We start from the raw sequence: 21,709 nt of genomic DNA, 5'->3' as shown, positions 1-21,709 counted from the left end.
CTTTGACAGAAAATGTCAATAGAAAGTGTTTTGTAATCTTCCCCTAGCTCAATAGTATCAGCTATTTTTCCCTTCTATTGAGCTGGCTTTACAAATTTTTAGATAACATGATTATAATATACCCTTTAGTAACTTAGTAGGTATTACATTGTAGTAGTATTTTCTTTTGTCTTCTCATTTTTTTAGTAAATCTTAAAACAAACAAAAAAAATCTGGCCCTCCCTTATGGCGCAGTGGTTTAAAGCATGACACTAAAAAGCTAAAGCTACTTCAGGATGAGTTCCGTCCCTGCCCTGGAAGTGACCCACATGGCACAGCCGACCTCTCCCGACCCGCCCACTGTTCCCCTCAGCAGTGTACTTCATCAGTTGGCCTGTTCTGCTCCCCACGCTGTCTCTGGTGAATCCTCTCACCGCTCCTGCACCTCTGGCCTGTACCCCAGTTCTGTATGAATAAGTAAATCTTTTTAAAAAATCTACTTATGCATACAGAACTGGGGTACAGTCCAGAGGTTCAGGGGTGGTGAGATTTACCAGAGATAGCATGGGGAGCAGAACAGGCAGATCAACAAAGTACACTGCTGAGGGGAGCAGAAGGCAAGACAGGAGAGGTCTTCTGCACCATGTAGGTCACCTCCGTGGCCAGGTATTGAACTGATGCCAAAGCAGCTGCTGCTAGCTTCAGAGAGCTGTGCTTTAACTAGTGCCACCAGGGAGGGCCCTGTACTAGTATTTTTCTTTTAGGAATTATTGCTAGTATTTAGTCTTTAAGAGGGGGTATAGAAAGAGTATATATGGTGTTGCTATTTTTGTATAATAGAAAAAGAAAGCATCTAGATTTGCTACTGTATCAATGTATATATTTTAGATACTTTTTAGGTAACTAACAGTGGCAGGTACCTAGATCTGCATCTCTGAAAATTTTCATTTAGAGCAAATTAGAACAGTAGATAAAAACAAAACAAAAACAAAATACCCAAACCAAATCTGCAGCGTAAGTTGAAATAGAAAAGCTCTAAACTTTAAAAAGAAATGAAAATAAATTGAAGGACAGTCATAAAAGAAGTCACCATATGCTACTGTATAGCTCTTTACCAAATGCAAGACTTTATAGTGAAAAAAGGAGGCAGAAGGAGCAAACCTAAAACAAAGTGTCAAAAGGCTGTATTTGAAGGAATGGCCTAAGGTATACTAGACAAATGAAAATTTCAAGAAACCAGGGGCAGCATTTCTATTATCATACTAAGTGAAAATTAAGCCCATAAGTGTTGCAGGTGAAATGGAGGCATTTTCAATGGTTGTGGCCTAATTGACAACAAAGATGTTAAACCATGCTATAGGAGATGAAGAAGACAATACCAGAACTAAGTAACTAGACTTTGGATTATCTAGCAAAGAGTAAAGTAAAAAAAGAACTGAACTGCACACAATTATAGCAATTCAGTTATTTCATTTATTTTTCAAAGGGGTACTACTTAACAATTCAAAGTCTATGCATATTTGAAGATTGAGCAAATTAATAAGTGATGTTGATGATGACAGTCAAGGCTCTTGTTATTGGAGAATGTAGTTACATATAAAGAATGGAGACGCCAAAATAAAACTCCAGTGTTGGCTGGTGGGGTGCTGCAAGCTCGCCTTTCCTGAGCTTATCAGCTAGGAGATCCCTGGGGCAGTGGCACCATAGGGGGAATGGGCATCCCTTGTTACCGGTTGCCGTTGATTCCTATGCAGTGTAAACAAGAGCAGTCTGGAAATTCTTTGGACAAGAGAGTAGGGAATACCCAAAATAGTGGGAATTTCAAATGGACAAAGCACCAAGTTTGCAAAGTCCTTAAAGTTTGCTTCTGCTTCACCTGTTATCGGACTATATTATTTCCCATTCTATGAATCTATCAGAGTGCTTTCATGTGTCATTTGTTGATATGAAAGTGGGTGTTTTGAAGTTACAGCTTACTAAGAATCTTCTCATTAAAGGCATCTCACTCTTATCTAAGATATGAAACAAAACGTTTCCATTTTTCAATACAGAACAAAACTATCACAACCAGATCTGCGCCAGAGAGTGTTGGATAAAGACTTTAGGGATTGTGGAGATGAAACATGGGCGCCATAGTGTGAGGAGCTATGGGGACTGCACCTAAGGGGAGAAATCAGATCTTGTCCAAAAATTACCTTATCAAAAAATAGATGTAAAGACAATAGAAAAACATTTCTTGTATTAGATAAATTTTAAATATATCAAACTCCAAATAAAAATTGTTACTCATATCAATGGTGCTTTTACTTTCTGAGGACTCAAAAAATGAAAATTATTTTAAGAGAAAATACAGTTCAGACAGTAGGAGAATAAAAATAATTCAGATCTTCTTCCAGAAGATAGATCTGTGCTGTTTTTCAAGGACACTTGTTAGCAAAGTCAGTATTTAAATGCAAGCCATCTACATAGTTTGCAGGGACAAGTACAAAATGAAAATGCAGGGCCCTGTGTTAAAAAAATATTAACAGTAACAGGACAGCTACAGCCAAATGTCAACTAAGGGCTCAGCTCTGTGCACCGGTTGCATTCCTGGAGCTGACTCTGCCTAGTGTGCCCAGACCGGCTTCTCATTGGAAAGCTGCTTCTCCATTCACTTGCTGTTCATATTCTTAAGTCATATTGGAGAATAAATGCATATTTATAAAAACCACCTAACTATTTCATAATTTTTGTGTGGAAAATGAATAATGTTCTAATATATGTGGCGTGTAGTTACTGGTTGCATACATATTCATGGATATTATCCTTGGTTAATTCATTATATATACTGGGCAAAAATGTCATTGAGACCTCCCTTTGATACCAATTACTTTGTAAGTTGTTTATTTAGATGAAATCATTTAGCATTTATAGAAGTGTCCATTGATTATGTTTAAGAAATTATACCTAATATTATTGCAGTGAGAGCTATGTTTTCTTAATGGCCCATTGACAAATTGAGCCAAGTAAAATGTAATCAAGAAATGAGTACAGCCACCTATTATATTAATATGAAAATGAACTATTAAATTTGATTACATTAAGAGTATATGAATAAACTGATACTTAAAATTCACTGTTGAAGTTTGGCTTATTTTAAAATTAATATAAGAAAGCTATCACATTGTGGTGAACAAAAATAATTTTTGTCTATATTAAATAGACTTTAAATAAATCTGTTTCCTAGTTAAAGTTTCAGGGAAAAGAATCCATGAGTAAAGTGAACTATTTTTCACATTTGCTGTATGGAAATATAAGTAGATAAATGGTTTAAAAAATTGTTGCATGAATCATTAATAAGCCAGAGTTGTAACCACTCCCAGACAGATTTTTGTCGCCATGTCATTCAATAACGTTTTGCTTTTGTTTCTTTGTTTTACCATGTTGTTGGTGCTTTGGAGCTTTAGGATCTCTTTGTACACATCATGCCCACCAAGGAACAACCCATAATCCTCCACCATGGTCAGTTTGGTTTCCTTCCTCTCCTTCCCTTTCCCTTACTCCGCAGATGCCTCAGTTCTAGTGAGATTTTTTGGGTTTGTTATTGGTTGGACTTTATCTGATTATTGGTTTTGATGCTTTATATTCCAGATATAAGTGACACCACCCTGTATTCATCTTTCTCCTGATCAATTTGTTTAGCATAATCCCTTCTAATTCATCCATATTGTCTCAAATGGCAAGAATTTCTATTCTTACAGTTAAGTAATGTTCCATGTTTCTGATCTACTCATCTGTTTGGATCATAAATTCTTAGGGTTCTACATAAAGAATTCTATGAAAAAAATGACTACTATACTATATGCATATAAAAGAGATCTTATAAATTGAAGTCTGAAGACATGCAAGTGTGGTGTGTGTGTGTGTGTGTGTGGTGTGAGGCGTGAACATATTGATGTAGTTAGGAGCGTTTGATATGGAGCATATGCATAAACATTTTCTTCAAATGTTTGAAATTTTCAAGAGTTTAAAATATTAATGGAATAAAGCTGTACCACTGAATTCTATAATTAAATTATCTGATAAACTTTTATTGTAACACATCCCCTTTCTCATAATTATCAATAGCAGCATATAAAAATAATGTACTACATTTTTTATATCCTTACTGTAATTTCTGAGCCCCCTTTTTACCTTAAAGTGAGAATGGGAATAGATGAGAGAGTAAGTAAGAGATGTATGAGAGGGAGGCTGGTAAGGCATGATGCTAATGATCTTAGATATTCTAAATCAGTACTGTGGCATTTAAAGAAGTTAAGGTCAGTTTATTGAACAAAATACTTCCTTTCTTACTACTTCAAGTGCTAATTTTAACCTACTATCAGCAAAAGTATATTTGATCTTCATCTCCTGTTAGAGAAACCAAAACACCCATCTCTATTATTTTTACCATTAATTGTAAGATACAGAAGTATAAAAATAGTGCAACCATAGATTAACCTTCTGAATACATCATAAGCTTTTCTTTTTTTCTTCCTTTGTCATTGATCACCTTGGCTAAAATAAAGCTACCGGTAAATACAGGTGTTTATTTTTGGCATTTAGCCAACCTTTCTGTTAAAGGTGGTTAAATTAGGATAGGTAATCTTTTTTTTGCTAATTCTACTTTTTAAATAAAGAATTCTTAATATTACTCTAATTTTTTGAATCTATGAGAAATTTTAGTCTATTTTCATGTATCCTTCCTAATATTTAAAAGTTAGACTATCATAATGTACTGCTTATATTAATAAGTCTAATTGAAAATGTTTAATATTTTAGATGAATATAACAACAGGTATTGATAAGGATTAAAAAATCTATTTTAAGAACAGTCTCAGTCAAAAATGAATTATGTTACAAATTGAATATTATCTTAAAATAATGAAGTTGAGATTTTCTTAAAATAATTTATGCTCGGAGTCATATTTTACAGTTTTCCAAAAATCAAAACAACATTTATAATAAAGTAGCCATAACAATATTCCTTCTTGTGAAATAAAAATAAAATATTATAGATCTGGATTTCTGGTTCATGTAATTTTAATCAATTACTGAAACTTGTACCATGATTTCAGACCTGTTGTGTGTTTTGAAAAATTTTGTTTCTGTCTTCATTGAAATTTCACAGATTAGTATATATGTTAATACAGTAATATTTAGCATTTTTTTCCTTTATTATTTTATTAAATCATAAATGTATAACAATTTCTTAACTCTATGCACACTTTAATTTTTTAAAGGAAAAAAATGTTATGTCTTATTACACCATGATCCTGGCTAATAGCTTTACAAAACTTTTTAGAAAAAACTTTAAAGTGATTTCACATCACCTGAAACTTACAAATTTAACATTATCAAAGAAGGAATGCTTCTACACTCTTGCAAAGACCACTAGAAAGAAAGAACAATTAAAAAGGTAAGAAACTGTCTTAAAGGCAATTTTTTTTTAACAATCGTTTCTCCACAGTAAGGTAATATATTAGTATACAATTACATATATATATTAATTGTGTGTGCATGCATATATATGTGCACATATACATATATATGTGTGCACAAATACATATATATGTGTGCACATATATATTTACATATACATGCATATATATATTTATACATATCTGCAAATATATATGTATGTGCATATATGCAAATATATATGCATGTGTATATATGCATGCACACACAGTAACCATATATACTAATCGTATATATATATATATAAGTATATATATACAATTAATACACACACATATATATATGATTAATGTAAGAATCTTCTAGACATTTAGAATGGTTCCAAATCTTTTATATATATATATTTTATACATATATTAGTATATATATACATGGTTAGTATATATTAGTATACAACTAATAGATATATTAGCATATATATACTAATCATATATACTAATCATGTGTATATATATACATACACTAATTGTATTTATATATATATACAGATATATACTAGATATAAATATAAATTATACTATTGTTATACATACTAACAGCAGTCAGACAATACGAAGTAATTATAATTACTTGCTGGAGATTATGATAGTTTTATTTTTAGGGGAAAATTGATAATTTGACTTGTTTCTTATGGAATCTAGATTCTATAAGTTAGTAAAATATGTGCACTAATAAAGGTTTAAGTTTACAGGATGTCACCCACTGTACTAATGTCTGAGTACAGTGTGAAGATGTGATTTTCTATTCAAGAAAATCAATTATATGAGAAAACAACAAAAAAAAAGTTCCATTCAATTGAAGGAGTGAAGACAGTGTTCAACATAAGGCAGTCCACAAGTAAAAAGGACTCTATGGCAACTACATAATAATCATTTTAGGTTATTTTAATGTAAAAAATGAAGAGGATTATGAATGGTAGCTGTTTTTTGTTTTTGTCTTAAGAGGGGAAAAAAAGAGGTAAATGTTTTAAGGTAAGAATCTTCTAGGACATTTAGGATGGTTCCATATCTTGGCTATTGCAACTAGTACTTCTGTAAGTATAGGAGTGCAGGTTTCCTTTAGAACCAATGTTTTATGTTCTTGGGGTAGACACCAAGAAGTGAATTGCTGGGTTATATGGTTGATCCATTTTTATATTTTTGAGGAATCTATACACTTCTTTCCATAAGGGATGGACCATTCCACACTTCCAACAATATATGTAAATGGGTTCCTCTTCTCCATACCTCACAATATTTGATGTTTTAGGGGGTGTTTTTGTTTTTTTTTTTAATTTAGGCTGTTATCATAGATGTAAGGTGGTATCTCAATGTTTTCTCACCGTGAAATCACCCACAGTTCTCCAATGTAGTCACTTTGCTTTCCCCTCTCTTCCTTCCCTTACCCTACCTTACCCTCCCAGATTACTCAAAGCTATGGTCAGCTTTCAGGGGTTGATTTTAGTTTGTCTTTGGTTCTGCATTTCCTTGATAAGCGATGATGAACTTTTATTTTCTTCATATGCCTGTTGGCCATCTTCATGTCCTCTTTGAAGATGTGCCTGTTTAGTTCTGCCCATTGTTTGATGGGGCTGGTTGTTTTCTTTTTTTGTAAATAGTATGAGCTCTTTGTATATCCTCAATATCAGTCCTTTGTTAGATGTATGGTATGCAAATATTTTCTCCCATTCAGCAGGATATTGCTTCATTTTTGTTGTCATCTCTTTTGCTACACAGAGATTTTTGGTTTGATACAGTCCCAACTGTTTATTCTCTCCTTTGTTCTCCTTGCTGCTGTAAGTCCACAAAGGTATTTTTGAAGTTTATGTCATAGGGGAATTTTCCTATGTTTTCTTCTATGTATTTCATGGTTTCAGGCCTCCTTTCCAATTAATTTTATACATATTGAGCTGATTTTCATGGATGGTATGAGACAGTAGTCTAGTTTCATACTTTTGCATGTGACAGTTCAATTTTCCCAGTACCATTTATGGATGAGGCTCTCCTGGTTCCAGTGAATCTACTTTACTCCTTTGTCATAGAATAGTTGTCCATAAATCATGTGGCTTTATTTCTGGGTTCTGAATTCTACGCCAGTGGTGTGGGTGTGTTTTGCTCCAGTACATACTGTTTTAATTATTAAGATTTTATAGTATAATTTGAAATCCCCAAATGTGTGATGCCTCCATTTTGTTCCTGTTTAGTCAGGAGTGCTTTTTGACTATTGAGGGGTTTTTTGAGGTTTTGTATAAATTTCAGTAAGCTTTCTTCTGTTTCTTTGACATATGCCATTGGGATTTTTCTTGGGATTGCATTGAGTCTGTATATTGCTTTGGGTGACCATTTTGACCCTATTGATTCTTCCTGTCCATGGGCAGGGAATATTTTCCCATTTTCATGTGTCAATTTCTTATAATAATGCTTGAGCATTTATAGTTCCTTCACTTCCTAAGATAAGAAAAACTTCTTTGGTGAACATATACTTAACATTTTTATTTGTACAGCTTGAGAGTTAGTTGAGAGGACTACCTTTTTTCTTCCCTTCAATTCTGCTTTAGTCATATCAATTTTTGACCACATAAATCCCATCACATTACTTATTAGTTGTGATACTTTCAGTTTCTGATCTTTTGCATGTGATACATTCATGTGACAATAGTCCTATTTTTGTGTTAATGTCTTACTTCCCACAATTTTTGTAAAACACAAGGCTCCTAATCCAGAGGCTGGAACTTTATTAGTCGTAGCACAGCAAAAACATATGATATTGGCTAGGACACTAGCAATCTGTAACATAAGGGTTGTTGGCAGACCTGCCTTACCTTCTCCCCAGAATGAGTCATGATCTTTAAAACATGTCAGTAAATATAACTGTCTAGTGCTGTGGAAGGACACATTCACTATCTCTGCCAAAGGTATGTGCTACACAAAAATCCTTAACAATATGTCGGTTGCTTTTTATAATACATGAAGAATCATGAAAAACCTGTGGAGAATAGACTCAACAGCTTCATGACTGTACATTCTCTAACATTACACAAGAATCCCTTGCTACACATTGATTTGCATTCCACACTCTGTTCTCTTAGCCAGAGCATTTGATTCCTGATTCCAGTGTTCTGATTCTGTATACCTTCTAACTTTCTGAGTCTCTGAACCTGGCAGATCAAATATTGCATATATGCTATTCATAATAAAATGTAGTCAAAATCATATTAAAATATAATAGAGTGCCTGCCTTTCAATATGAAGTACCTGAAATTTGAATTCGATACACTATAGACTCCTGACATGTTTTAATATATCTATTTTCTTGCCTAAAGAGAAATGAGGAAATAATTTATTCTAGGGTGTTAGTAATTTATAATGGACAAAATTTATAACTCCTTCAAGGACATTTGTATGTTGACAACTACATAGTCATACCCACAGGAACTGCCGGTGTTTGTACAATAATAATGTTTTGAGTCAGAAAAAGTCTTTGTGACATAGCTATAGACCTACATCTATTCATGAAAGGATTCTATCCTGAGAGTATAGTGTGACTTCAACAAAATGAAGCTGACTCAAATCACCCACATTTACTTTGTCCAGAGAGCTCTATTTTTATCTATATTATATATTGGATCCCTAGCAAACATTTCATTGAATTAAAGTGTTCACAACTTAAGAGTCTAAAGCATCATCAACAAAAAACATCTGAAGGTCACTAGACTCATTTACTTAAGACTTAGAGCAACCTATATATGATTTCTTTCCTCTCCTCTCCTGTCTGTTAAAACATCATTAATTGAGGAGGCAGTCCTTGTACAGATGATTTCTTCCTGTTTCCTATTAGCCACAGGGTTAATCTTTGTATTTCAACCATTAGTTTGTGGTAACTTAGTGGTGCTAGATTTTAGAGAACATATGTTTGATAAATGTCTATTTAAAGATACTTAAAAATACTCAGATAATAAATGAGGAGGATATTCTTTTATTTCAATTTAGGAACATTTTACTGCTAATTTCCACACACTTAGAGAAGACACATTTTTCCTTCTACGTGCTGTGATAAAATAATATCTGAGTAATGGAAACTTGTGACAATATAAGAAAATGGCTTTTGGTCTGTAGCAGGAAGTCAAGTATCTTGGTCATAATTTGAGGAGAATTTGCATTATGACTTTCTAGAAAAATTAGTTCTTCTATCTATAACTATATTCTCAGAATAACCAATTACTTCAACTCAACAAGAATTTCCAAATATTTCTCTGTCATAGTGACTCAATCATTAAAACTGCATGACAGAGAGAAAGTTCATTGTAATATTCAGTAGAGAACAAGATATTGTTCAGGATTAAAATAAATTGCCTGTCTTTTCCTTATGATATTTTTATTCTTCAAAAAGTTATATTAGAATCAGACTTTTCATTCAATTACATTGCTAAAATTCAAAACTAATTTTAATTTGATTATTCTTAAAGTGAAAGGGAAGGAATGTCTAATATTTAAACAGTGTCAAAGTTTTTGATGTTCACAAAATTCACACTAAAGTATTTGTAGTCTACTAAAATTCTCATTCAAGCTCACACCACTGTCCCTCACCTGCAGGGCATGTTTGCCTTTTGTCTGCATGATCATTCGCTAAATACGTTGTGATAATCTGTCTACTTTGGTTGACAGTATTGAGTGCTGTCTTGGGCTAAGCTACATCCCTTCAGGAGTTTCATACATAAATCACTGTCACTTCTTCTACTGCCTGTTAAACCTGGAAAATCAATATGCTTCTCTCTCTATGTGGGCTTCCTAGATTTCTCATAGAAACTGTCAAATAAGTACTGCTTGATAACTGAACTAGTTCCAATTTCTAGCTTGTAAAGTTGTCATTCTGGAACATACTATAAAAGCAAAAAGTTGCTACAAATTTAATCTGAATATTAAAAATACCATATGCATATATAGAATATTACATATTTTTTACTGTATAACTGTAAGAGAATTCCTATCTTCTTGCATTAATTTTCTCACTTCCTCTGCACATCTTTAAGGTTATTGTTCCAATAATTGTAACACTGATTTTCTTTGATAATTGTTTTATTTTAAAACATAATTTCATCCTTATACAATATTGAAATTCACTAGATGCATGATTCTTGAATTCATTTTGATAAATTTAGTCTATCAAAAAAGTCTACACTGTCAAATTTATTATAAAATGCATATATTAAAATACATTTTTAAAATAATTTCTAAATATGTTTGTGCTTATTTTTATTGTCAATTTGCCAAACATTTAACTGTTTAACTATTGTTTTCCACAAAAACTTCTACTGATAATATTGATTTGCCAAAGAAACAATTCTTTGTTTCTACTTTTGTATTAATTTTGAAATAGAAAGCAATGAATTTCCAAATCATGAGATGTAGACAGGTTTAGAAAGAACTTACAGGTCGCCCCTGGTGGTGCAATGGGTTAAGACTCAGCACTGCAGACTGGCTGCAGCCACTTCAGTGCAAGTTTTATCTCCGCCTCATAGGTGACCCACATGGTGTAGCAGACATCTCGTGACCCCTAAGCAGTACATCTGCTGTTCCCCTAAGCAGTACATTTGTCCATCTACCTGTTCTGCTCCCCACTCTGTTTCTGCTCCCCACTCTGTTTCTGGTGAATCCTCTCACCACCCTTGTACCTCTGACCTGCACCCCTGTTCTGTATGCATAAATCAATCTTTTTAAAAAGCTTATAACTTTATATGTAAGGAAAATAATACTGGAAATAAGTTAAATATCCACCCTGGGTGGGGAGTCCAAAATTACCATAAAAATAACTATTAAAAAGATGATTCTTCAAAATGTTGAATCAAATTGATGAGAAAATGGGCCTCCTGGTGGCCTAGGGGTTCAGTCTCAGCGCTATCACCACTGAGACCTGAGTTCTATTCCCCAGCCAGGGAGGTGACCCACATGATGCAGCAGACCTCTCCTATCTCACCCACTGCTTTCCTCAGCAGTATATATCAGTACATCTGTGGTACTATTACAGTGAGAAAATTCCTATTTTTGTGCATTAATTTTTAATTATTTTTTAACAATAGCTAAACAGTCAAATGTTTGGAAAATTGACAATAAAAATAAGCACAAACATAAATTTAGAACTTATTTTTTAAATTACTATATTTTCATATACACTTTTCATACCAATAAATTTGACAGTATAGACATAAAATATATTTTTGATATATCAGAATTTGCCAAAATGAATTTCCCACTTTGTCTCAGTGAATTCTCTCCTCTCCCCATCTTTCTCCACACTGCTATCCTACCTATACTCAGTTCTTCTATGCATAAAATAAAAAATATTTTAAATCTTAAATTGATGAAAAAGTGAACAGAAAATACTAATACATTCAAAAGATGCAGTTACTACCCACCCTCTGTTTTAAATATAAAAGTATGATAACTTATTATGAATAACTTTATATCAAGAACTATTAAAACTATGCCATGTAAAAATTCCTAGACCAGCATATCTTACTGAAACTGATCCAAGAAAATTGGAAATGTAATATTCCTGTGCTATCAAAGATGTTATTGATGATATAAAATTCTCTCTCAGAAGAAACTCTGGAATTATCCAGCTGTGCTGATTAAATAATGAATAAGTAATACCAATTTCACTCACACTATTATTACAGAGAAAAAAGTTTGAGGCCAGCTAAATTGATACCTAAATATCACTCAACACTATAAATAACTCTGTGCTCTCAGAATTACTGTCTGTGTTCAATTAGTAACAATCAATGTTCTACAATTTGGTATGTCTCAATTGTAATCTAACAAACGATTTTTTAAAGTTTTTTTGAAACATATTAAATGCTAAAATAGATGTTTGTGAAATGGGAGATAAGAGAAGCTTTGATTTACTATTCAGCAAAAGTTTCAAGGACTAATATAGCTGTTAATTATGTGGTTTTGGGTTCCAAATGAGCAAATAGATGAACTGAGAAGTGAGTTCAGAGACAGACTCAGACCTGATTTATGAAAAGATGCTTTCAGTGAATGGTACTAGATCAATTGGATAATCTTAAGAAACAAAAATGCAAGTAGATGTTGTGCACATCATATACAAAATTAAATTGCAGATGTGGATCAGTGTGAAATATAATTTCTCAGTTAATATAGGAGAGTGTCTTAATGGCCTCACAATAAGTAAAGGTACATTACACAGGATACTAAAAATAAAGAATGAAACTATGGAATATACATTCAATGGGATACTACTTGGCTATTGAAATAGTGCCTTTTGGAATAAAATGAATGGTTCATGAGTTGATACTGCTGAAATAAGTGAAATAAGCCTCTCAGTGAAGGGCAGGTACAGGTACAAGGTTCACTTGGGATTTAAATAACCAAAGGAAACAGTTAAAGCACAAGTTAGACTACAAAATATATACTAGTTCTACCGAGAGGGAGGGGAGGAATGGCAGGGAAAAGAAGGGCATCAGATACTAGAGAGGATTTTGTTGGAGGATGAATGAGGTATGTGCAGATACATGGTGTGAAAATGCACCCCCAAAGTTATATAGATATATCAGTGAATGACAAAATAGTAAAATATGAGGGAGGGGGACACTCTGAACATGAAAGTGAAGATTGATAAGTTGGTCAACAGACAAGTGATGTATTCCAAAATATTCACAACTGCATTCTGTTAATTAAAATTACAACAACCCATATACTTCTTAACAGTAGGATGGATAATTAACATATTTATAGAATGGAATAGCATGCATCACTGAAAATCAAATTGCAGCTACTTGTACCAACACAAATCTCATAAACACATTTTATATGAAAAAAAATGAGACCCCTAAATTATATATCTCGTATAATTTCTTTAATAGAAAAATTAAAGAGTGGCGTTTAAGAATGTTACATATAGATATATGTATATCTACATGTATGGGTTATAAATGTCAGAATAGGGGTAAAGTTGAATAGGGATAGTAATTGAGAGTTTGAGAGAGACAGTGGTATGATAGGCATATTCTAGTTCTGGTCCTAAGTGCTTTGACTATCTGTGCTATCACTGTGATATGTCAGCAAACTGTAGAATTTGTTCTTTACATTTTATTACATGCAAACAAATGAGGGGTATAACAGGGAAAGCAAACAAGAAGAGTAGAGACAGGGGCTCTCTGTTCTAGGGAAATACATAGTGTTTCTGTATGACCTTCTAAAACCATATGTGATGCATTAATTTTGATGTGTTTAAATTTTGGTTTCTGTATACTAACTTATCCTCATTCATTTCTAATACTCATTAGACTCTAAAACCTTATTAATGCTACCAGTTAATAAAGTACGTGCTTAATTAAGAGGGTGCTGTAAAAATGCATAGGCAGCACCTACCATGTGTTTAAAGTGTTGGCAGGCTAGTAGCATTTTCATCTCATCTATGTCCAAGTTCTGTTGCTTGTTTCTCATGAGAATCCCGATAAGAGTTAAAGATGACCCAGTTTCTTGGAAATACATTTTAAGTGTAACTTAAAATAGAAAAATTCTTACTTGTTTCATCTTTGCATGCAAATGAACCAATAAATCTGAAGACTAGTTGATACTATTTTAAACCCTATCATAATTCATAATACTGTTGTTTTAGTTTCACTAATGTATTCATATAAATTTTGCTACTTGATTATTTACTAATATCTAATTCTATTGATTTTTTTTTCTGTTCACAATAGAAATTTATATGATTATGATATGTTAGCTTTGGAACATACATAATTATTTATTTATATAACCAATTTCTTCAAATGGTACCACATGTCCAACAAACAAATTCCTGTGGTGGCTACAGATTTGCAAACTCCATAAAATCCATTTTCATATGTTTTGTTCACAATACCAATAGAATCACTACAAAGCTTTCAGGCTTGTAAAGTACTATAAACATGTAATTTTCCCCCCACTTTACTATGTACTAAAAACAGCTTTGCTATTATCTGTATCATAGTGAGCACTTAATATTTTTATTATCTTTCTAAACTTTATTTTTCCTGTTCTTAAACTTTATAAAATGGACTCTTCACTACATGAAAGTAATACAAAAATGAAGTATTACTTATTCCATAATAATAATTTTATTCTTTTTCATATATATATTCAGGATTAGTTATTCTAAAATATTTTTCACTGGTCTCACATTCTGAAATTAAAAGTTCTGCTTTAACAGTATTGCTCTAAAGAGGGAAGTCATCTTTCTAGAACAAATTTCTAGAAAGCTCAGCAGAGGTCTTGAATTAAATGGAATATTAATACCATGGATCTGAGGCAGTCAAGTGAAGAGGAGACTCCAAACAAAAACTCAGCTCTTAGGAATTACATTCATTCAGCAGATGATTATAGAAGAGATGTTGTTATTAAGGCTGGTGGGTTTTGAGTCTTTAGAAGATATAGGTGCATTTATCAGACTCCCTTAAAAAGGAGAATTATTGGGAGCAACATAAAAGGAAAACAACATCTCTCACTTCTTTATTGGAAAGCTTGCAAAAAAATTTTTTTTTTTTAATTTGCTTGTAGATGGAATAACTTTTTATCTGGGGGATAATTTAAGCATCATATCACTACATAAATTCTTTTACTTTCTTTTTTATCTGTTTCAATAAGCTTCTCTGACATTTATAGGCCAGTAAAGAGGCTCTCTGTTGGCTAATTCAACACCTGAATATTGGCTTGTTATAAAGTCTGAAAAACTTAGATGGTTAAAATTCCTTTTACAGACAATTCTGCTCTGAAATGTCTATCAAGTCAGAAACTCATAGTGAATTTTAAACTCTACAAATGAGATAAAATGACTTTCTTCATATGATTCCAAGTTAATATATTCCTTAATAATTTACAGCTGAATTTCTAGTTGAGGATATTTCACATGTAGAAGATTCCACAATAACTCTACTTTAACCTTCCTAACTCAGTGCATAGTCTTTAAATACTAACAGTGACCACTTAAGGAAGTCTTTTATATGGATATAAGATCACAGATATTAGGAGAAGTAATAGGAACAAAATATTCCTGGTAATTGGTAATCTCTTCAATGTCACAAACTATATACACTAAACTGTTAACGTTGTAAGTAGATTATCTTTTTTTTTTTTTTGAGTAGTATTTCAGTGTGTTTATGCACCTCATCTTTTCAGTCCAGTCATCTATTTTAGTGCAAATCAGAAGGTAAAAGAAAATTATTGGATGGTTTCACTTATAGAAGAATATAGAGGGACCAGGTAAAAAATAATAGCAATACTAAACAAAAATAATCAGACAACTATAAATCAGAGATATTCTGTTAGTATCCTAAATATATACTGGAAACAACCTTAGTGCTCAAAGACAGATGTATTAGGAACGTGTGGTATATTTACACAATGAAATGAGTACTGCTTAGCTATTAAAAAAAAAAAAAGTGAGGCCCTCCCTGGTGGTGCAGCGGGTTACAGCACAGCACTAAGTGCTAAATCCATTTCCACATGAGTTCGATCCCTGCCTGCCCCACATGGTGCTACAGACTTCTCCTGATTCGCCCACTGCTTCCCTCAGCAGTGTACTTCGTTGATCTGCCTTTTCTGCTCCGCACTCTCTCTGGTGAAGCCTCTCACTGCTCCTGTATCTCTGGCTTGGACCCCAGTTCTGTATACACAAATAAATCTTGAAAGAAAAAAAAGGTGAACTTGCCATTTGGGACAACATGTGTGGAACTTTAGAGTGTATGGCAAGTGAGATAAGCCAGAAATAAAATGACAAAAGCCAAATAGTACTACTTAAATGTGGACATAGAAATAGAATACAAAGGGCCAGATAAAGTCAAACCAACAACCGAATGGTCCATGGGGACGGGAAGACCTCAAAGCACTGTGGTGAGGACTATCTCTCAGTGTTGTATGTGGTGTGCTAACAACACCTGAAAGGGGTAATTCTCTACCTGTAAGTCATATAAAATGTTTTAAACCAATTGTCTCAATTAAAATAAAAAAGCAACACTGTTCTCTGCAACAAAATGAAATGGATACATTGATGTGGTATTTAGTCAAATAAAAAGGAAATCTATGGTTTAGAAGATAGCATTGTATGAATGCTGATTTCCTATATGGAAGCACTGAATGCTGGTAATTCAGGAGAATATTCTTGCTTTGAAAAGGTACATGGTGGCATATTTTAAAGGTTATCATGATAGGTAGAGTTTATGTAATCTACAAAGGAGAAAATATTTGTCAATTTTTACTTTGGAGCAATCCTTAATAAATTTTAGGTTTCATAAACATACAAAAAGTTATATACATAACTTATTTAATGAAGTTGGTAAGTTAAATATTAAAATAATGATTTTCAGTGCTACTTTAAGTAGATATTATATTTTCCTGTGGATGTGCTTATTCTCGTAAGTTTATTGGCCTAATTTTTATTTGGGCCCCCATTCCCACCATCTACTTTAATGTAAGTCATTATGTAAAAGAAAGGAAATGGTACTTCCTTCATTAAAATGGCTTTTGTATCCAAGAAGGTTTAAATTCTTATCACAAAATGTCTGCTCTATTAGATAGTAATGGAGTAAACATATGGTGAATGATTTAAGGACACTTTGCAGTTTTTCCCTTTCTAAAACTAAGGACAAGTTTGCTTAAAAAAAAAAAAAAAGGCAGGTAGTTACAGCTTATTTTTAATTCTTGTACTATTTTTAAATTATAAAGAGTCATAGGGCAAATAAGACTTTTACTATTAAATTATTGACTTACGGTAAAAGAATGAAATTTGTAAAGGTACACAAAATATATTGTTTTAATACAAATTTTATGCTGATTTAATTAATGTTTTGATAGTGTTTAGTAACCAATTTACTCGATCATAATCCAATATAATAGGAATATAAATTGGACTAATTTAGACACAAATTCAGATAAAACTTTGAAAAAAAAAAACTTCTGATTGGTATCATAGGGACTAATTTATAGGGATAATAATTACAAAATCATTATATAAAGGTGTTGGTTCCTTGAGTTCTTTATAGACCTGTGTATGTATAAAATTCATATTTTATGTTAAAAATAAGGAAATTTCTCCTGTGAAATGTAGTTTTTGCTGCACAAAATAGTTCAGTCAAATGAGTTACACAACATACTCCTTTTTAATGGAAATTTAAGGAATTCTCTTGTTCAAGATGCTTGCTCACATTTAGAAGAATTTTGAAACTTACAGACTCTCCAGTCCACTCTGCTCATTCAGCCTAGTAGCAGCCTGCTCAGGAACCAGGGGGAAGCTTGAAAGTTCTGTTGCCAATTTAAAATTAAATTAAAATTGTTAAAATTGTTCCCACCCACATTGTTCAATTTGGATTCAGAATTGTCAGTTTGAGTGTGTGTTGCAACAAGACTGAGATGCTCTAGACCTCTTCTTTGACCCTGGGCTTGAGCCCCTTGGTCTGGTAAGTGTAGGCATGGCTAGGTGTTAGAGATGAGAGGTGGGGGCTTGTTTTGTGACTTGTAGTAGGAATGGGAGAAAGACATATATAGAAACAGGTGTGTATGTCATGTGTGCTAAGAGGCCGGGGTCAGAAATCACCCCCCACCACCCCAGGACATGACTTGCTTTTGCTTTTTTTTTTTTTTCCCCCTCATTGCTAGGGCTGTGTTGAATTCAAACCCAAATGAATGAATTTCTGCCTAAAGATGTTATTATCTTGAAAATTATCATCATGAATGAAGAGTTTTCAAAACAGATAAAGGATAAGGATTGTGCCCTTGGGCTTCTGCTGCTGCTGTGTGGCTCACAAGTTGGGAAATGAGCTAAATGACAAGAGTCCTTGTTGTTTCCAGAAGGTACATGAAATAGCTTCCAGAGCGTCTGTCAAATCTCAGTTTTGTAGTCATCTGAAAGAAGGGGAAAAAGAATTTAGAGACAACAGCAATATTCACACCCTTCTTATGAATGTCAGTATATTGTTTTCATAGAAACTATGAATGAAATTTACTGTTTGCCTAATACAGAGCAGTAATCTCAGCCTGACAATGATCAGATGACAGCACACCACTTTCCTCTTCCTCAAAGTTCAGTTCAGTGACTGAGCAGAAGCATCAGGAAAAGGCCAAACTTAACTAGAAAAGGGAAATAAATGCTGTTCGTTTTGTCCTATAGATTTTCCAGTCTCAGTAAGATTTGAGATGTTGACTTCCTTCCTCTCTATGAAGTTTAGCAATAGAAAAAAAATTAAAGAATTTATTCAGAACATTGCTTTCCCAATGATTAATTTCCTTTTTAAATTTAGGGATCTTTTCATGTAGGATCATTTTTGAAGGTTTATAGAGACTCGTTCAACTGGTTTATGTATTGAAAAATCAGATTTTTAAACTCACTGCTCATTTTCATAGTTCTAGTCAAAATCTCAAGCTACTTTTTTCTTGAAAATAATCCTGCAGCTCACTTCTTGTGTAAAGAATCCTATAATAAAGTCTCCCTTTACTAGACAATCAGGTTTCATTTTTTTCCTCCCCTGTATTTGCACAACTTTTAAAATTATGTTTATTGAGGTAACATTGGTTTACAACAATGTATGACTTTTTGTTACAGGTCACACCTCGTCTACACCACACCCATCACCAAAGCACACATAGTCCATCAGACTTCACTGGGTTCTCGCCACTTTGCTCCTCCCCACCTTATGACTATGGTAACCCTAATTCTATATCACATTTCTAGGGTTTTTTGTTGTTGTTGTTTAGCTTTGGCTCTCCCTTTGTTTTGTACTCACATGTATCAGTAGTACATGCCTTTCTCCTTGCATAATCCTCTGATACTATACTTGTTGTTGCAAATGGCAAAATTTCAGCTTTTGATTTTTTTCATTGCAGAGTCACATTCCATTATGTATCTTTATCCACTCATCTTTGGGCACCGGCTGTTCCCATAACTTGGCTATTGTAAATAGTGTAAATACATAGTGTAAATAGTATATACATAGGAAAGGGCATGGCATCCTTTGACTTAGTATTTAAGGTTTTTTTTGTTGTTGTTAAAAAATTATTTATGTATGCATACAAGAACTAGGGAACAGTGCCAAGGTACAGGAGGTCAGAGGATTCAGCAGAGCCAGATTGTGGAGCAAAACAGGGAGATTGTCTGAAATAAACTACCAAGGGGAGCGGCCATGGAGACAGAAGAGATCTGCTGTGCCACCTGGGTCACCTCACTGGCCAGGGCTGAACTTATGCTGCAGTGGTTGCTGATAGCTCCATAGTGCGGCACGTTAATCCCTTGAACCACTGGGGAGGGTGGGGAGGCTATTTATCTTCTTCAAGTAATTAGATAAGAGTGGAAAAGGTGGATCATATGACAGCATTATGTCATGTTGTTTCCACAGGACCAATCTACATTCTTACCAGGAGTCTACAAGAATCATATTTTTCTACATCTTTAATTTTCCCCAGAACTTTTTTTTTTAATATGATCCAATCTCACAATTTTAAAATACACTCAAGGGAACTCAACTTTTAGTAATAAAGTTGGCAACTTCTACAGCACTATCAAGATTTTTGTTCTACTTTATCATTTGTGAGTATCAGAGTTGTACATTATATCAGTATTTTCCTTTTTTTTTTTAAGATTTATTTATTTGTGCATACAGAACTGGGGTACAGACCAGAGGTTCAGGGGCAGTGAGAGGCTTCACCAGAGACAGAATGGGAGCAGAACAGGCAGATCTACGAAGTACACTGCTGAGAGGAGCAGCGGGTGGGTCAGGAGAGGTCTGCCTCGCCATGTGGACTCCTCCAGGGCAGGCGGGAATCGAACTCATGCGGAAGTGGCTTTAGCTTCTCAATGCAGTGCTTTAACCCGTTGCACCACCAGGGAGGGCCTCCTTTTTTTTTTAAAATGATTGAAATGTCCTCTGAAACATACAGAGCACCAAAAATAGTTGTCAATAGTCTTCCCTTCACGGGCCTTTTGTTTCCATATAGAAAAACAAAACTACAAAGTATACCTTAACTTATGCTTGTCTTAACCAGTTTTTCACAACAGAAAGAAGTCTACTTTCTGCAGCATTTACAAATCTGAAAAATGCTAGAATGTAACAATTACTGCTGAATTCTGTTTACTCATCATCTGAATAGAAAACTGTCAGGTATTCAACAAAACCTTTTCATGATCATAGTGACTCTTCCTGCTGATGGAGAAAATAATCTTTTGAATTTTACATGCTGCAGTTTGTCCCAGAACTTTCCACACTGTAATTTTACATGCTGGCATTATTAGATTATCTTCACTGCCATGACTTCTTTTATCAGCATTAATGACTCCTACTTAAATAATTCCCTTCCTGATAATTTTTATTTTTATTAACAATGACTTTTTTAATAAAACTTAAGATTCTGGTGACACTTTATCTAGTTACTAACTCACGTTTTTAGTTTCCTTCCCAGTGTGGTTGGGCAATTCCTTTATTTGCAAAAGGATAAGAAAAAAGACTAGGACAAATTAGATTACCTTCTCATGTAAAAAATATTGAAAGTTGCTCTTAAAATGTGGACAAACATCTTTTGTTGCAGTTGTATATGGACATGATTCAGAAGTTTCACTTTTCACTTTAAATGTACCAGGCATGACTCTAGGCTTGAAACAAAATTCCTTGCTTTCTTTTTTCCTTTGAGTAACATGGTTTACAGTACTGTTTAAGCTTTGGGAATGTAGCTTCACGTCTCTACAGATGTATCAATATGTACCAGACCACACTTGCTTCCCGAGGGCTCTAGTGACTAAGGTAGCATCAATCAACCCACTCTTCCATTCACTCAGCCCCGCCCCTGGGTAAGCACCATCTTGCTGTCATAACCTAAGGGATTGATTTTGTTTGACTTGTTGGTTTGCTATTTCTTTATATTCCACATATTAGTGAACTGATAATGTATTTGCCTTTCTCTATCTGACTTACTTCACTTAACAAAGTCCTCTCAAATTTCAAGTGGCAAGATTCTGTAGTTTCTATAGGTTCACAATGTTCTATTGTGTTTGTCTATCATAGCTTCTTTATCATTGATTACTGATTCTTGGGCACCTGTGTTACATCCATATCTCAGTTATTGTGAATAGTGCTGCAGTGAGCACTGGGGTACATATATCCTTCTGAATTAATGGTTTCATATGCTCCAGACAATACCCATAAGTTGAATAACTGGATCATATAGTAGTTGTTTTATTTATCTATTTTATTCATTTTCACTTT

The sequence above is a fragment of the Condylura cristata genome, unplaced genomic scaffold (assembly GCF_000260355.1).
Source record: "Condylura cristata isolate star-nosed mole 26May11 unplaced genomic scaffold, ConCri1.0 scaffold00005, whole genome shotgun sequence".
Taxonomy (NCBI): Eukaryota; Metazoa; Chordata; class Mammalia; order Eulipotyphla; family Talpidae; genus Condylura; species Condylura cristata.
This window is presented reverse-complemented; position numbering follows the sequence as displayed.